The 17,288-nt window shown below is 38.9% G+C and overlaps 1 long non-coding RNA gene across 1 annotated transcript; it reads left to right on the top strand.

Annotated features, from left to right (window-relative positions):
- Positions 1 to 8,042: 8,042 nt before the first annotated feature.
- Positions 8,043 to 11,014, top strand: LOC145813730 (uncharacterized). The gene is made up of 3 exons (XR_014356962.1): positions 8,043 to 8,159; positions 8,867 to 8,911; positions 10,682 to 11,014. It is a non-coding gene; the product is annotated as an uncharacterized LOC145813730 (long non-coding RNA).
- Positions 11,015 to 17,288: the final 6,274 nt, after the last annotated feature.

Genomic DNA, 17,288 nt, shown 5'->3' with positions numbered 1-17,288 from the left:
TCCCTTGACTGACTTGCGCGTCACATATTTCAGATCGAATTCGGAAAGCAACAGCAACCAACGAGCTAGCCTACTCGTAAGTGTCGGTTTCTCGAAGAGATATTTGATGGGATCTAGTCGTGAAACCAACATTACAGAGTGAGCTAACAGGTAGTGTCGCAGCTTCCTGGTAGCCCATACCAAAGCTAAGTAAGCCTTTTCCAACAGTGTGTAGCGAGTCTCATACTCTAACATCTTCTTGCTCAGATAGTAGATGGCTCTCTCCACTTTGTCCTCTGATTCTTGCGCGAGCATGCAACCCATTGTAGTCTTAGTCACTGAAAGATACAAAATGAACGTTCTCCCCAGCTTTGGCGGCGACAACACGGGTGGGTTCTGTAAGTATTCCTTGATCTGTTCAAAAGCAGCTTGGCATCGGCCATCCCATTGGAATTTCTTTCCTTTCTTCAGGAGGCCAAAAAGTGGTTCACAAGTCAAGGTTAATTTTGAGATAAACCGTCTTATGAATTGCACTTTACCTAGAAAACCTCGCACCTCCTTTTCAGTCCTTGGTGGTGGTATTTCTTGGATGGCCTTGATTTTGGAAGGGTCAACTTTGATACCTCTCTGTGTAATTAGAAACCCTAGCATTTTCCCTGCTGTAACACCAAACATACACTTCTAAGGATTCAGCCGCAACCGAAATTCTCTGATCCTTTGAAAAAACTTTTGCAAGGCGGTGTAGTGGCCCTTTCTTTCTTTGGACTTGACAATCATGTCGTCCACGTACACCTCAACCTCTTTGTGGATCATGTCATGCAATATCGTGGTCGAGGCCCGTTGATATGTAGCTCCAGCGTTCTTCAGCCCAAATGGCATTCCCTGTAGCAATAAGTCTCCCACGGGGTGGTGAATGCAGTCTTTTCTCGATCTTCAGGTGCCATCACTATCTGGTTGTAGCCTGAAAAGCCATCCATGAACGAAAGCAAAGCATGCCCCGTTGTGAAGTCCACTAACTCATCGATATGCGGCAAGAGGAAGTCGTCCTTCGGACTAGCTCTATTCAAGTCCCTGAAATCCACACATACCCGAATCCTAACATCCTTCTTCGTCACTGGAACGATGTTGGCCAACCAAGTTGGGTATTCGGATACCAGCAGGAAACCTGCGTCAATTTTCTTGGTGACCTCTTCCTTAATCTTGAGAGCCTAGTCCGGGCGGATCCTTCTGAGTTTTTGTTTAACGGGTCGGGCCTCGGGGTCAAGAGGGATCCGATGCTGTACAATCTCAGGATCGATTCCAGGCATGTCTTCGTAGGACCACGCAAAAACATCTTTGAAATCTTTTAATAAAGCGACTAAGCACTCGCGTTCCTCCGAAGACAACGTGGACCAGATCTAGACCAGCCGCGGGTCCTCCTCAGTACCAATGTTCACAGTAGTGATTTCATCCATTAAGGGTTTAACAAATCTTTCCTACTCTTATTCAATTAAGCGTTGCAAAATCGGAGGAATTTCTTCCACGTCGTTTTTATCAAAATTTTGAAAGTCTAAGTTAATGCAATAAATCAAGGCACAGAAAAGTACTCAGAAACCACAGCCACATCATTCTCATTAAGCATATCCAAATCGTCCGATTCTTCGGTTACAACAGACTCAAAAGAGAAAGCAAAAGACGACCTGGATAGGACTGTGGTATCCGGGTTATCACTCCCCGGGAATACCGGACTCAGACTTAGTTGAGCTAGAACCTGATTTCGACTCAACAGACTCAGTGGAATCAGATTTCGGCTCACTACCTGACCCGGTACTGCTTGACAAAAATCCCTCTTCATACTGCCAAATGAGAGAGGGTGCGATAGATGCATCCAAAACGTTTGCTTGTAGGCCCGCAGCCGTTTCATTCCCGATCACGCATACCGAGAAGTTATCCCCCAAGCACTTTTGTTCGATCGGAGGATCTAAAAGTAGACACGCCAGCGCTACCCCTATTTTACTTTCGGCATCCTCAGACTCCATTTTCTTGCTCTGCTCAGCCTCAGCTAATGTGTTCGTTTGCTCTTTGGCAATGTCATCCCCGGATAACTGCAGGTCAAAGAAGATCTCAAACCCGGGCACGCGCTTCCTCTCCGCACTCAACCATGGTTCCGGGAAGCCGCAAAATGGAAAGTCCTCCCCCTCCGGGACAAAACGTCCGTTTAGGGTACCCTGGATAGGTCGGTGCATTAACTCATATGGCTTCCTGGCCTTCTTTGCTCTGGCTCTCCCAGCCATCTCCTTACCTTTTCTCACCCAATCCTCTTTGGTGGGCAGATAACCCAAACCAAAAGTATGTGGGTTGTGTGGCACCTCGGCCAACGCTGCAACGCCCTTCCGGCCGCTCTTTCCCAATCCCATCCTGGGGATGTGTTGTAGCTTGTTCATGAGGTATACTGATTGAGCACTGACATACACACCCTCATTAACAGCCAAAATGTTTTGCACGACCTAGGCCTCAGTCAGAGTGAAACCGGATAAGAACACATCCTCCATACCATGCTCAATTTCCAGGATTAGTTTAGACACCTCTGGTGGTGGATGGATCGATGAATTCCCAAAAACAATGGCTACTCCCTTCCCATGGGGGTATTTCACCATCTGATGCAAGGTGGATGAAACTGCCTTCACCTGGTGCAGCCACGGCCGTCCCAAGAGTAGATTAAAGGTCACAGGAACTTCTAAGATGTGAAAGTCGATCTCATGTTGTCCTGGCCCAACCTAGGTCTGAATTTTCACTGTCCCCATTACTTCTCGGCTCGTGTTGTCATATGCTCGAATCATCTGGGCTGTCGGCACAAAGTCCGCGGTCTTTAAACCGATGGCATATGCAGTTCTTGCCAGGCACACATTGATGGTAGACCCTGTGTCGACAAGCACCATGGGTATCCATTTGTTTCTATACTCCACAGAGATATAGAGTGGCTTGTTATGGTTCGCACCCTCAGGTGGCAATTCTTTGTCAGAGAAAGTCATCATCGGGGTAGCCCCTCTCGAAAAAACTAAGCCCACCAGCTATTCTGGCGTGGTGTCTATTGAGAGCTTAGCCTTATCCATGGCCGATAAGACAGCTTGTTGATGCACTCGCGATGCCATAAGCAGTCCCCATATGGAGATGTCTGCTTGTATCTTTTTCAACTGCTTTAGTACGACCTCTTCTTTGATTTGCTTCTCTTTCAGTTTCTCCGCCTCCTTATCTTTCCCGGACACCTCTGGCTGATCTAGATATGGGGGTTTGAACTACCGCCCGCTTCTAGTCATATGATCGACTTTGCTGATGTACCAGGTATCGTTTGGCTGGTTGCCCCCCCAATCCTTATCCGTGTGGGCAAGACATAGATCATCGTCCTCCCACCATATTCCGTCGGCAGCCAACAGACACCTGTTTGGCTCCGGTACAATTGTACTTGCAGTACTTTCCGTCCATATGCTCGCAACATTCTCTATCCTTGTGCACACAGTACTTTCAGTCCCCACGGGGGCCTTGGCTTTTCTGATTCTCTCAAACTCCTCAATTCCTTTTTGCTCCAACTGCGTTAGTACAGCTGGCTGCTCTATAATTCCTGTATTCAAAATGCCCAGATCCAGAGCGAAATTCTTAGCACCGGCGCTCTCCGGCGATTCATTCTGATTTCCGGCCCTTCCAGCCAGAACTGATGTCTTTGCCCCTGCCGGGCCCCATTCCAACTCAGTTTCGTCGACAACATCTGGTAGGTCATCAAGCCACCCGGTGACCTCTGCTGACTCCTCAAAATCTGACCAGTTGACTACCATGCCCTCTGGATCTTGTTCATTGAAAAATTTGAGGTTAGCAAAATCCTCCTCCACAGCTGCCAAGTCATTTATCCTCTGACCAAATTCATCCCCTTGTATCACACAAAGCGTTGCACCTGCCGGCAATTCCACATTTGGCCCAACCTGGCCTACTGATAGAATGTAGTCACTTGGACTGTATACCTCCTCAGCAAAACTCCTAGATTCCTCAGATTTTGACTCAACAATCCGATTCTCCCCTGAAATCTCCCCTGTTCTGCCTTTGACAGTCACCACCATTGGTCCGGGTTAGGTTCTGGAGATGTCCAACATGCACAAGTCCGTGCAGTCAGGAAGGAGCACCTCCAGCTTGGGTAGGTGTGACGGGGTGATATATATGCTGGATCGTAAGATACGACCCCAGCCTGGATAAAGTTGATACGTTTGGGGGGTGGAGCTTGGTTGTGCGGTGGGAGAGGGTTTGTTGTGACATTGGGTTTTTCTGGAGGCACAATCACCTGCTTGTCAACGAGATCCTGAATCTCGTGACGCAATCTAAAACATTGGTCAGTGTCGTGACCGTGTTGTTGGTGATATGCGCAGTATTTTGCTGGGTTATGAGAGGGAGGGAGTGGATTTGGCAACGGCCTCGGCTCCAGGGGCTTTAAGGGACCTTTCCTGATTAATACCCCCAGAGCCTTGGACAGGGGCATAAATAATGGGGTGAAGGTCCTTTGGCCTCGAGGTTGGTATTTGGTGGTTTGTGTGTTGCTTCCGAACGCGCCAGAGAAAGGCGTAGCTGCCATGGGTCTTGGAGGGGGAATGGTGGTGACCATGCTTACTTCTGAAGCTCTAGCATTTACGGCATTACTAGTGCCTGTATTGTTGTTGCGGTTGAAGGTTCTTCTGGGTTGCTCTCTGTCATTATCGATCAAGCCCTGCTTCAAGGCATCCTCAATCTATACTCCCATCTCATGCAAATCTGAAAAGGTAGGGAAGGGGAGTACGATCATTTTCTGCATCAGCTTAGGCTGGAGATTGCGCACAATCATCCGGATTTGATCTTTATTGGTAGGCCTTAGGGTCATCATTGAGGCTTTCGCCCTCCACCTGGCTACGAACTCTGAAAAGCTCTCCTTAGGCTCCTGCCTTGTTGTCTCAAGATCACAGGTTGTGATCTCGATTTGTGTGTTATAGGAGTACTGTGCAATGAAAGCCTCAGCCATCTCATCCCAGTTTCGCTTGACATCATCTTCTAATTTTGCGTACCAGATAGTGGCCACACCCGACAGGGTCCAGCCGAATAATGAAAGCTTCTGCGGTCTGGTGAGGCCCATCGGCCGTAGTACATCCGAGAACAACCGGAGATGCACCATGGGATCCCCAGATCCGTCAAAGTGGTCGATTTGTGGTATTTTGAACCTATCTGGCAGCATCACAGCCACGTCTGCGTACCCGTCCTCAATGTCCGGGATAGACTTCACCCCTGGGGATTTCTTGAACAACTTCTCAAGCTTGCTCAATTTTAACGCAGTAGGGTCGACTTCAAACTCGAAAGGAGAGTCCGGTAGATTGGTAGGTGTTTTGGATAGCTGGGGTAAAATTGGGGGCGGAGCCAGCCCTACCGGAATGTTCGTACCTTCCTGGACATTGGGTGTTTCCCCGGGTGTCTGAACCCCTGGTGGTGGAGGAGCTTGATATGAAGCAGATGCCTCGGTTTGTTGTTGCAACCTGGCAATTAACTTTGCTTGCTGGGCCATGATCTCGGCCTGTTGTTTGGCAAATTCATCGCGACGAACAGCATCCTGCTGCATGGCTCTCATGGTGTCCTGCATCTGACACATCATTTCCTCGACTCCTGTCGTTCCTGCCATACTGCCCTGATCTATTTGAACTACCGGTAGGTCTAACTCTGGAGTAACCTCGGGAAGCTCACCCTGACTGTTCAAAGTCCACTGATCTGGCAATCTTTGCTCAGATACACTGCGTTTCCTCGACCTCCGTCTGATAACCGGGGGTAGAGAGTGGAACACTTGTTGTCCGTCGACCAGATCCTTAGATTGATTGAGTCGGCAACCTCTTGTCCAGAGTGCTTGGGGAATATCTGCTTGGTCTAAAGTAATTGTGCTAAACTACCTTAGCAAAAAGATAAATAAAGTAATAATAAGGAAATAAACAACCAGATGAATGGACAGCATAACGGCTTAAAATAAATACACAACACACAGTTGGGCATCATAACACAGTTGATAAGCTGAAAATGTTGTTCTCCAACACTGATCATTATCCCCAAATCACTGTCCCCAAACTGAATCTGATACCCGCAGATAACTGATTCCCAAAATATTGAATTGGTGCCCGCAGGCCTGATGTCCCAAACTCGCAAACTGATACATGCATTCATGTAGAGACGCACTCTAAAAGCACATAACAAGCAAGTGAGAGCCAAAACACCCCTATAGTGGGGTAGGGTTTCCCTGTCCTATTTTGTCAGGAGCTAGAGTTTCACTATGCACACAGCAGTTTCAAACAACCTATAATCAGGTAAGTAACCTGCCCTAGTTTGGAATAATCACTATGGATTCCGATATGTACTAGGTCGAATGGTCAAAGAGGGTGCCCCGGTAAAACCAGGGTTTGTGTTCTCATCGTGGCAGAGCCTGCAACCGGTCAGCCTTATGGCACGCTTCTCAAAGCGAGCCTCCAGCAAACTGTTCAGGAATAGCATATGGCAAACACGGTGTCCTAGGCGCACCAATGCAAATGTAATGCAAAGAAACACACAAGTGTAGTCAAAACCAGTTATCATGAGTTCGAGTCAAGTTCTCCAAACTCCCCAGCAGAGTCGCCAGAAATTATAGATGTCCCCGAACGTCTCGGGAGGATGAATCCTGTTCTGTTCATATGGGCTCACTACAGCTCAGGACTCAAAGTCACGGTCCTGTATCTAATCTCGCAGAGTGCAATGCAAGACCGATGAATCATCAAAGCAGTCTATGTTTGGCACTTTTTTCAAAAAAATCTGTTTTCAAAAACGATTTGCCAGATTTGGACTCTTTGATGATTCATCGATCTTGCATTGCACTCTGCGAGATTAGATACAGGACCGTGACTTTGAGTCCCGAGCTGTAGTGAGCCCATATGAACAGAACAGGATTCATCCTCTCGGGACGTTCGGGGATGTCTACACTAAGATAAGCATGTTGTGTTTGCATTGCATGTGTTGAATCGGACGTTATATTGAACACAAGATAAATTGGTCCATTTCATACTCAAAGTGGTGAAATGAACCAAGCTTCTTTGTCTCCATCACCCTTGATCATGCATGATAAGGTGGTGGTCCTTAGAGTCTTGTTTTTGTGCATTTATTGAAAGTGTACAACTTGGATCTTTGGCCATCATGCATTAAAAATGCTTGATTGGTGGTTTTGGATCTAAGAGTGCCACTCCTTTGATGTTTTGAGATGATAAGGAGGGGCATAGTACAAACATATCCTTGGAAAACCCTCTATTTTCCTCTGTCTGTGCTCTGTTGCAGTGTGGTAATTCAACACACCAGTGGTCGGTAGTGGCTCACTGATGGCCGGCAGTGCTTCATCCTTGGTCGGCATAGCACACTCTTGGTCGGCAGATGGCCGGCAGCAAGCACTCATGGCCGGCAGGCCACTGGTGCAATCCTCAGCATTGTTTTAGTAAGGTGGAGCTGTAATGACCCCAAAATGCGTATAAGAAATCATCTTTATTTTCCTATGAAATGATGTGGTTTAATTTAATTATATCTATTAGAATTGAAGCATTATCAGTTGAGTTACGGACTTAAAATGGGAATTACCGACCTTTATGGGTTCAAAAATCAAAATTGAGTACTTGGATATGTTAATGGGAATTTTTGGAATTATTTGGGAAAATTAATTTGAAATCTAATTTGTCTGATTCGTTAATGGACGTTTGGGTGATTAACTTTATACTGCAAATTAAAGGCCTTAAAGACTTCAGATACCGGAACAGGGGACATATTTATGATCAACATAATTTTTAGAGTTATCTGGGAAGTTTAATTGAAATGTGATTTTGTGCGATTCGTAAGGGCGTGTTTGGCCCTTCCTATTTGTGGGAAGCTTTTATATATGCATATATGCCTTGTGAGTTGTTGAACTCATCTATTTTGAACCAAACAAAAAATAAAAATATCTAGAGAAAGGGGAAGGAGAACCGTGAGAGAGAGAGAGAGAGAGAGAGAGGGAGAGAGAGAAGAGGCAAAGCTTCTGCCTAAGGAATTCAACATCCATGGAAGCTTGAAGATGGTTGAAGAAGATAGAAGAGAGAGGAAAGATCAACCAAAAGCTTGGGAAAAATTGAAGAGACTAAGGGATGAACAAAGGTTTGGGTAAGGTATGTGGCTCTAATTACTAACCTTGTATAGAATCCATCTACTACTTGAAATCATGGATTGATATAGAAGATGTGAGCTTTGAACCCATGAACCTTGATTTTCTAAGAATTCCTTGATTGAAGAAGTAAAATCATTAAATTTGTTTATTGTGAGATTATGGTGTTTGATGAAGAATAATAATGTGAAATTGGTCATGTATTAAAGGGTTTTGGGATTTGATTTACATGTAATTAAGGTTTGATTTTTGAAAATGAGAAGTCTCACAATTTCAGCCATTTTCGGACTGCTGCTGTCCAGGGCCGCACATGCGGCACTGTTCACCCGCACGTGCGGAGACAGCTTTATCCAGCCAACTTTGAATAGGTATATCTTTTGCATCCGGACTCCGTTTTGAGTGATTCTTGAGCCTAAAATCAAGCCCCGGAAGTATAGTTTCCAATGGCGCTAGTTTCACTCCCAAATTCTAAATACAGAAAAAGTTATACCCAAATTAGTGACGACTGTTCACGTTATGTCAATTAGTTATGTACCATTTCTTCACCTAAACCATTTCCTATCGATTTCTCCTGTTTTCTAAGACATGGATTACAACATATTAAAGAATAATGAGCTTGGTACCACCATGACTAATTGATTGAATGATCAAAGAGAATAAGTAAAGGATCGAGTATAACCTCATATTATGTGTTGTGCACTGTAATTGTAGGTCGAGACGAGGACATTGTACCATTACCACCGGGAACCGATCACTGTGAGTAATAGTACTTTGATGTACCTTTAACTTTGATGTACCTTTAACCATTTATCGTTATTGATGTTAAATCTTCGTCGTAAGAATTATGTTGACATAAATGTTATGAATGCTATGTGAGAAACACTGTGATATTATGGAAACTTCAAAAGAGTTTATGAAGTTATGTATGTTATGTGAGAAACATTATGGAATTATGAAAACATCAAAGGAACTTGTGATTGTGTGAACCCCTCAGGCCAAGGGCCGAACTGTGAAATTGTGAAACCAATAAAGTCATCTATAATCTAATGAGAATGTACTTACTTTTCGTTACTAATTATCAGGAATGTCCTGTTAACTTTACGTTAATTATGTTAACTCATGGGAATGATGTAACAGTTACCATTAGGACTATGTTAATTACAAGGCAAGGCAACTATGTTAACATATAAGAATGATTAAACATAGGTGTATGCTATTGATAAGAGAGCACGTAAAGTAAGTCATTTACCCAAAAGAATTTATGTTCATTCTTTAAGAATGGATTCTGAGTAAATATAAGAGTAGCTACATGTATCCAGATGAATTGAAGTTAATTTGTTATGTTGCTTATGAATTGGAAGTGATCCAGAATCTACGATATAAGTGCAAAGTTTAGCATCATTATGTGACCCTCATGAGAATGTGAATTAGTCTCTCATTGTTAAGCGTACGATAATGACACGATACAACAAGAAATGCTCTAGTTATGATATGTTCCGTTTGAATTAATGAATGATGTTCAAGTATGTTTCAGGCATGTTTCCAGTATGTTACAAGTTCAAGTATGTTCAGGTATGTTTCAAGTATATGTTACAAGTTTAAGTATGTCACAAGTTTACGTATGTTACCAGTTTATGTATGTACATGTTCAAGTATGCTATAAGTTCACAATGTTGGGGGATTCCTTTATGGAACGAACAAAAAAAAAATACTTATTATTGATTTGCTAGCACTATTACAGTGCCAAGTATAAGCAAGTATGAATTTTGATTTCTATTTATGATTCAAGCATAATGCATATGTATGAATTTATTTCTGGGGTATGACATTACATGTATGGTTTGGTCTGTAAGACCTAATGATTATTGGTATGGAACAAAGTGCTACTTGGAACTAAGTGCTACATTGTGAGCCACCGCTAGAGTCCATGTGAGACACCTCTTGAGTCCATACACATGTGAAAGTTATGAGGCTTATAGCCATCCGTATAAGTTGTTATGAAATGAAACAAAGTGCTGCACGGAACTAAGTGCTACATTGTGAGTTACCTCTAGAGTCTGTGTGAGACACCTCTTGGGTTCATATATGCATGTCCAAAGGCTTCATGCCAACTTTTCAAGGGCTTCATGCCAACTTTACAAGGGCTTTATGCCATATGTTTCAAGGGCCTTAGTGCCATATGTTACAAGAGCTTTATGCCATATGTTTCAAGGGCCTTAGTGCCATATGTTACAAGGGCTTTATGCCACATGCTTCAAGGGCCTTCGTGCCACCAGTTTCAAGGGCTTATAGCCACCATGTTTCAAGGGCCTCGTGCCACCATGTTTCAAGGGTTATAGCCACCATGTTTATGTTGCAAGATTGAACTTAAGGCCGTTATGTACGTAGCATAGAATCAGACTAACTATGTGAACTCTACATCTTTATATGCATTGCTATGTGTTATGTTTCAATTTAAGCATCGTTTTATTTATGTATTACTATTCACCGAGCTTGGTTCACTCTGTCTAATGTTTGTTTCTGTAGGTAACCAACCAAGTGGTCAGTCCTAGTCATGACACCTGTTCTCTTTTGTCAATCTTCGTGGGTTCAGGCACTGCACGAAGCCATTTATTTTTGTAAAGTCTATTGAAATGTTGGCTTAATTTTGATTACCCATTTAAAGTTAAAGAGGTAGAACTTCAATGATTTTTATATAAGCCCAATGATGGGGCTTGGTCTGTACATATGGTTGTTTATCACCGATGCTACAACATATGGTTTGGAGCTTTATCTATTTTCCATGATGAATGTGATGTATAAGAGGTCCTGGCATGTAGATGTAGCTCAATGGAATTTATATGTATAGTTATTTTCCTACTTTATGCTTCCGATGAGGCCCCATATGTTATTTACTACAGGTTAAGTGTTCGTTTTCAAACGGGTCATGCCCAAACTTTTAGGGGCGGGTTTGGGGCGTGACAGGAGCAGAAAGTTCTTGGAGTAAGTTCAACCCTGTAAACAAAGCCTCTCAAGAGCAAACCGATGGGCTTTTCGAGGCGAAAACCGAGTGCATGCATCTTCTACTTTCCAAAGCAAAGCTGAGGCAGTGTAGTTAGTGCTTTACATGTTTAGTTAGCATGGTTTTGTAATTTAATTAATTAGTTTGCTAATTAGTTAAGCGTTGTAATAATTAAGTAGCTTAGCTTAGCTATTTCTTTATTTTGATTTGTAATAATTAGTCTAATTAGTTTAATTAGATTAGTTAGTTAGCTTAGCTCAGTGTAGCTTAGCTTATTCATTCGGACCCTCCTTTGAGAGGGCACAATGTTGTAATAAGTGTGCATGCGTGTGTGCATGCCTTCCAACCCCACTTCTTTCTCCCTTTTACTTAACTGCTTTCGATGGTTAGATTAGGCACGTTTTGATTAGCATACCTTATGCTTGCATGTTTGCATCTATTCATTTGTCTTGCATGCACCGAGACTCGGCGCATCATTCAAACTGCATTGTATTTCAATACTTATTTGAATACGTGTTTCAAAGCATGTTATCAAAATTGTTGCATTCATATGCCATCTTAGATAGCCGAGCCTATTAATTGCATATTGCATGTGTTGCATTAGGCATTATGTATAGTTAGGATCATCCATATTTCTAACTATCTTTTGTTTTCGCTTGGAGTACACTGTAAGTTTTACACTTTAGCATACTTGCATTAGTGTGAGTGTTGCCATGATAGCATATTTGCCATGAGGCTATTTGCTTAAATGCTAAATTGCATGAATGCTTGTGGATGAAGGCTTTGTTGCTTGAATTGGAACAATTCGATAGATGTGAGTTTTAAGCCTACTTTGCGAAGTGGCAAATCATGTTTTTAAGCCCACCTGAGGGTGGCAAATTTGCATTTTGGCCCACTTGAGAGTGGCACCTTCAAACCAATTTTGAAAACAAACATGAGTTGTTTTGTTCCAATTCTTGTGATTTAGTTTATACTTGTATGTGTGCGTCACATAGTAAAATTAGCTAATAAATGGATAAGAACACATGAGGTCACAGAAAGATGCTCTCTGCACCTATGTACCTCTTATTTTCATGCTTTTCAGAAATCACAAGTCTTATAGCATTTCCCAGCTTTTGAAGTCACAAGCCTCACAGCTCCAATCGCGGACCTCACAGTTCCAAGTTTCACAGGCTCAATAGTTATCCACTTTGCCTATAAAAGAGGCTTCTCAGTCAAGACCAAAGCAAAGTGAAAAAACAAAGAAGGAGTTCACAATTTTCTTGCAGTCTCTGTAAAATTTTAAGTTTGTTTTAAAATTCAGTTTTTAAGAATGCAAGTAGAAGCTGTATTTCCTAGTTACTTCCAATAAACAATTCTGTATTTTCCAGTAACCAATTGTAAGTTAATATTGTGTGCCTTAATTTATTTATCTGTTCTTATTTAAAATATTTTATTGAGTTTATTTAACTTGTTTGTTTTAATTTTTAAGTTTGTTTTAATTTTTTAGTTTTAATGATATATATATATATATATATATATATATATAAGGGTGAATTACGCTAACAGTCCATATAGTTTGGGTCTTGTGTCACTTTAGTTCCTGACCTTTCAATTGTGATATATTTAACTCTAGATTTTAAATAAATAAGGACATTTGAAGACGTCATTTCCTTTGCAATAGCAAAATGCTTTATTTTAAGGGAAAAGTCATCATGTAACTTATTTTGTATTGGTTAACTTGTATGTTATTTGAAATGTAACAGCCTTTTTTTTTTAATGAATAATGTTGGCACTTGGTTGGTTATAAAGTTTTGTTTGGTTTGATTTTCAAAATCTATTTAATTTTTTTCTCTAAAATACTAAAAATTAAATTGGTGAAAAAAATAAGAACACTTATTATTTTTACAAAATTTTATCTTTTGGGATGATAGAAATAAATTTTTTAAATTTAATTTTTTTATATTTATTTTCGTTAAATTAATTCTATTTTTTCAAAAAAATAAAAATAAAAATAGTCTCAAAAACTCAAGTCAAATATGGCGACAATTTTGATATTATTTTTAAGCCATTCCATTAAATCAAAAAATTCAAAACTAAAAGATTTCATATATTAAACATATCGATTACACATTAAAAGTCTAATAACCATTCATTACATGATAACCATCTAAAAATATTTGTTAACTACAAAAACAATCATTCATTACATGATAACCATCTAAAAACATGAACAGAAACAACCACGCATTACATGATCACCATCCAAACACATACTAAAAATTACTTGGGCAAAGGTATTTTTAAAAAAATGTACAAGATTTATCAATTTTATGTAATTTTTATTTTTGGTGGGTAGAAATAATTTTTAAAAATTTGAAAATATCTATTTGATATTTATTTTTATCAAATTAGTTTATATTTTATTAAACTAACAACGTTGCCCTTGAAATGGAGTATTTTCCAATTGCAAAGGAAACGACATCTTCAATTGTCCTTATTTGAAACCAGATTCAAAATTCAAAGTTAAATATATCATAATTGAAATGTCAGAGGCCAATATGACACAAAACTCAAATTACAATAATTGTTATTGTAATTCGCCCTATATGTTAATATTGCTTAAACAAAAATTATAAACACCCAATAAATAATATCGATAAACTAAAATGGGCAAAGGATGTAGCAGAATTGCTTGAATTTTGCATTTAGTAGGCTCGAATTTTCATCAATTTTCAGATACATTAGTAATTGTTGTAGTTTTTTAAGTCTGGAGAGGAAGATATTTCAGAAATTTTACATTGGCAGTGTTAATTATCTTGTCTTTTAGAAATTTCAACGTTGGTAGTGTTAATTATTAGTGATGTGTCCAACCAATAGCAGGAACTCTAATAATTACATGATCCTAAAAATAATATTAAAAAAATACTAAAAAAATAACAATACACGTTTGTTTGATGGGATTCACCTATGGAATAGGACTGTATGTCTGGAGTATAGAATAGTCCATTGTTTGATTTAGAAATTTTATACCGGACTAATAGTCCATCTCGACTAGGGCTGAGTAAAATACAGGCCAATCTGTTAAAACCGCACCAATCAACATTAAAATTGCACCAATCTGTTAAAATTGCTTTATCCGCTAATTGCGGATTAAATTTTAAAATTTATAATCCGCCTTCGAAATCACTATGCTCAGCTATAGTTAACATATATATATATATATATATATATATTTAACCTCTAATGAAATATCAAAGTAAAAATGAGTTTGAAAGGATTTAACATGTGAAATTTGTTATGAATTAGCAATTATATATATATATATATATGAAACATGCTATGTAAAACTAGTTTGTGTTAAATATATGAAAAATATTATGCAAATTAATGTTATATATTACGCAAATGTTGGATAATCAAATATTTCATAATTTGTTAAAATATTTTTCAATCGCCCAATCTATTTAAAACCACTCAAGCTGCAATTTGTCAATCCTTCAATCCATTATTCAATTTATAATTTTACTCTCAAACCATACACACCCCTAATTCTGACTATTAGTCTCAAATTTGTTGAATTATTCTGTCCCAAAAGGAAGCGTGAGACACAAAACTCAGAATAACTCTTTCTGTAGCATTAGATAGTAAAAATACATTTTGACATTTTTTTTTGTTTTTTTTTGTTTTTAGTAGTGGCTGATTGTTTTAAGCTTCTGTATGTATTAGTTTTGTATAACTTTTATATGTATTCTTTTTTGGTTTGGTCTTATAATTACGTTTTTCCTATTCCTCCAGCAACAACAACAACAACAATAACAAAAAAAAAAAAAAAAAAAAAGAAGAGACAAAAAGAAAGAAGAGTTGACTTCTTGTATTTTAAATTGTATTGTGCTATTTTGAATTAGTGGAGGTCAGTGTTGGGTTTGCTTTGACATAATATTGTATTGTGCTATTTTTTTGTTTTTTTGAAATTTGGTACATTCATGGTATAATTATACTTAGTAAAGTAAAATAAAATTTCAAAATTTCAAAAAAAAAAATTAAAAAAAATATATGTAATTTTTATTAATGTTCTGTATATTTAATTTTTTAAAAGTTCTAATTAAAAAATTAAATAAAATTTACAGCTCAGATTTATTATTCCTATTATTTAGTAAACAATTCAAAAGGACAAAATAATCTTTAAACATTTATCATTCTTCTTAATATTTCAAACAAATATAAAATGACTAAACAAAAATGGGGATGAGATATGCTTTTGGATATTCTTGTATTTGAAAGAAATATTGTTTCATGAAGATGATGCTATGCGAGACATGCTCTATGAAGATGATGTTATAAAATGCATATCATATATGCACCCTTTTTGTGTGCACACAAGCATCTCACATCTATTACAAATCCAAACACAAGTCTTAGTCTCACTTGACTGGGAAGAAATTTCTATGCAATAGTCTTCTTTCTTTTTTCTTTTTTTATTTTATTTTATTTTATTTTTTTTATTTTCTTCGTTTCGAGGAATATTATATTCACAAATTTCTCTATCACTTTCTTTATCTATTAGTCAAGTGATGAAATTTCTCTGCACTTGGCTATGTAATATGTGTGAAGTAGGTGTTTTTCTTGTCACTTGATTGGTATGAACTTTCACTACAGTTTCTGTTTGCTTTCTACGGTCTCTGTTGACCTTGACACCTTTTATTCTTTGAACTTACTCTAGCATTACGTTTGCTAATTGTATTATATCAACTGAAACTGAATAAATACTAATCATATTATTACTGTTTCATAACTGAACTTGTCCCGAATGAAGTGTGATTTGAAATTTTAAATTCATTAATGAATATGGAGTTCTGTTTACCAAAATCTATTTCTGGAGGGGAAATTATTTGTTTCTAGACGGGAAGTTGAATCTATTAATTACTTTTTTTATATTATATTTATCATTTAGTTCTTATTTAATTTTCATTCTAAATTTTGTAAGCCAGTTTGAATAAAGGAAAGTTTTCAATCTCTCACAATCAATATTTTACCTTTGGAATCTGTTAATTCTCCAATGAATTTCCCCTTAGCCAAACACAAATATGAACCTAAGCCTCCTAGACCCCTAAACAAAAAGAGTGAAAGTGAAGGGGGGAGAACACCATCCAAAGTTTGGGATCATTTTGCTTGTAGCACTTGTGTCATTTAAACTATTGGAGAGTGTATTTAATTCCTTTATTTTCATTTTGGGAGTCTTTAGAGTTGTATTTTGGTTTTGAAGGAGTACGATTCGATTTAAACTTGTTGGGATTGTTCATTTGCGCTTGTTTACGTTGAAAAGTTCTTTGGGAAGTTGGAAAATCTATTATGGTGTTGACTCTAGCCTTCCTAACAGTCAACACGACCTTGATGCCCTGTCCTTAGTGTCTTTGGTGGTTTATAGGGTTAACACCAGGGGCTCTAAGGGTCGACTCTTCCCTTGCTGTTTTGTTCTGGGTTGCATTTTAAAATAAAGGGTCAACACCACTGGTTCCAAGGGTCGATCCTTGTCCTCTGCACACATTAGTGTCTTAGCTTTTCTTTTTGAGGGTCGACACCACTGTCTGAAGGGCCGACCCCTGTGAGTTAATTTCCAGATTTTTGATTTTGTTTTGGGGCTCTACTTTTGGGGGTTTGACTTATTCTTTTCTTTGACTTTAGGGTTATTATTCTACCACTATAAATAGACCCCAAACACACTTTTCTCATTCACTTTTTCCTCTCTCTCTCTCTCTCTCTCTCTCTTTCTTCTTTACACCGTGAATCCCTCTCTCTCTCTCTTAGAAACTCAACTTTTTCATTTAGATATCTAGATCTACACACAGAGGCATCTTTTCACTTTTGAAAAACCTAACTGATTCGTGATTAGATCAAGATTTAATTGTGCCAATTCCCAACCAATTAAAACTAGCAATCTAAATCATCAAGCACGTACGAAAGTGATTTAGATTGTTGTTTCACAAACAATAAATAGACACAAACGATTTTTATGTGAAAAAAAAAAACTATTGGAGCACCTTCAATCGTGATTAACCACAGGCGAAACATCACAAATCAATCCACTACTGAAGAAAGAAAGATTACAAATACACCAAACAAATTACCGAAACACTGTCAATTTGTCTTCAA

The sequence above is a fragment of the Camellia sinensis genome, chromosome 15 (assembly GCF_055761805.1).
Source record: "Camellia sinensis isolate YWXY chromosome 15, ASM5576180v1, whole genome shotgun sequence".
In the NCBI taxonomy this organism is placed as follows: domain Eukaryota; kingdom Viridiplantae; phylum Streptophyta; class Magnoliopsida; order Ericales; family Theaceae; genus Camellia; species Camellia sinensis.
This window is presented reverse-complemented; position numbering and strand designations above follow the sequence as displayed.